Source organism: Rhincodon typus, chromosome 39 (assembly GCF_021869965.1).
Source record: "Rhincodon typus isolate 14 chromosome 39, sRhiTyp1.1, whole genome shotgun sequence".
Taxonomy (NCBI): domain Eukaryota; kingdom Metazoa; phylum Chordata; class Chondrichthyes; order Orectolobiformes; family Rhincodontidae; genus Rhincodon; species Rhincodon typus.
The window spans coordinates 2754852-2756888 of NC_063370.1; positions in this window are offsets into that span (position 1 = coordinate 2754852).

The following is a 2037-nucleotide window of genomic DNA, read 5'->3' on the forward strand; positions in this document are numbered from 1 at the left end:
GAACTTATCAGCCATGATTGAATGGCTGAGCAGACTTGATGGGCCGAATGGCCTAATTTCTGCTCCAATGTCTTATGGTTGTACAATGCTTCTTTCCCTGAGCAGGGAGGTGCCTCAGACATTGCTGCACTCCCTGACTCCCGGTCTCGGACGGCCAGACTGGGTGAAGATCAGCCATATCCGGATTGGGATTGGGATTGGGATTGGGATGCACAAATGTCTGATTCCGTGGGAATTTTTCACACTTCCCCAAGGCTGTGAAGTACAGATGTGGCTCTGTACTCCAAAGGGAGTTACCGTCATGAATGGTTTGAGCTGTTACAGCGGTGCTATATAAATGTAACTATTACTGTAGCCACCTACTGCTCACTGTATGGGGACTGTATTTGCCACTCAGCCCCTTCCAGGTGCTACATTAACTCAGTAATTTCCTGTTTGTATCTTCAAAACTTCCAGCTGTCGGCAATAGGATTGAGATCAAGTGGGAGGAGGATAGGGGAGGGAGGGAAAGGGAGTCGGAGGAGCTAATGAGGATTGACCTGGTTTCCCCTGAAACGTTTAGCCCCAAGGGCTGCTGAGCATTTGGACTTGGGAGTAACGCAAGAGCAGGTGGTCTGGAGTTTGAAACCCAAACAGAAATTGCTGGAGAAACGCAGCAGGTCCGGCAGTGTCTGTGGAGAGAAAAACAGAGTTAAGGTTTCGAGTCTGATATGACTCTCCTTCAGAATCAAAAGGCCATGGAAAATACTGTTTGAGGTGCTGAAGTCAGAGGGAAAAGAGTAGCAAGTGGAGGTGGACAGTGAAGAAAGTTATCTCAGAATGCAATGGGACCTTGATCAGATGGGCCAATGGGCCGAGGAGTTGCAGATGGAGTTTAATTTAGATAAATGTGAGGTGCTGCGTCAGGGCAGGACATACACTTAATACTCCCCAGGACCTTATTATTGCCAAACAAAGAGACCTTGGGGTTTTCTGAAGAAGGGTCCCAACCCGAAACATCAACTTTCCTGCCCCTCTGATGCTGCCTGGCCTGCTGTGTTCCTCCAGCTCCCCACTGTGTTATCTCAGACTCCAGCATCGGCAGTTATTACCATCTCTGACCTTGGGGTTATAGCTCCTTGAAAGTGGAGTCGCAGGTAGACGGGGCGGTGAAGAAGGTGTTTGGTACGCTTGTCTTTATTAGTCAGTGTATTGAGTATAGGAGTTGGGAGGGTCATGTTGAGGCTGTACAGGACATTGGTTAGGGCCACTTTTGGAATACTGTGTGCAATTCTGGTCTCCCTGTTATAGGAAGGATGTTGTGAAACTTGAAAGGGTTCAGAAATGATTTACAAGGATGTGGCCAGGGTTGGAGAGTTTGAGCTGTAGGGAGAGGCTGAATAAGCTGGGACTATTTTCCCTGGAGCGTCGGAGGCTGCGGGGTGACCTTATAGAGGTTTATAAAATCATGAGGGGCATGGATAGGGTGAATAGCCAAGGTCTTTTTCCCAGGGTAGGAGAGACCAAAACTAGAGGGGCATAGGTTTAAAGTGAGAGGGAAAAGGTTTAAGAGGGATCTAAGGGGCAACTTTTTCATTCAGAGGGTGGTGCGTGTGTGGAATGAGCTGCCAGAGGAAGTGGTGGAGGCTGGTACAATTACAACATTTAAAAGGCATCTGGATGGATATATGAATAGGAAGGGTTTAGAGGGATATGGGCCAAATGTTGGCAAATGGGACTAGATTAATTTAGTATAACTGGTCAGCATGGACCGAAGGGTCTGTTTCCATGCTGTACAGCTCAATGCTCTGAGATTGAGGGTGTGGCCAGAGCACAAGACAAAGGCAGTGATAATAGTGGTAGAGGAACGATTGAGATGTCAAAAGGGTAGAAGGATGCAGAAAGGAGAAAATGGCACAAACAAGATGCAGCCAAACAAGAGTGGGGGGATGAAAGAAGGACAGAGATCCTACTCTGAACCCAACATCGAGTCTTAGGGGTCCTAAAGCACCTGAGAAGAGGTTTTGCTCCTCCAGTTTGCATGGAGCTTCACTGGAA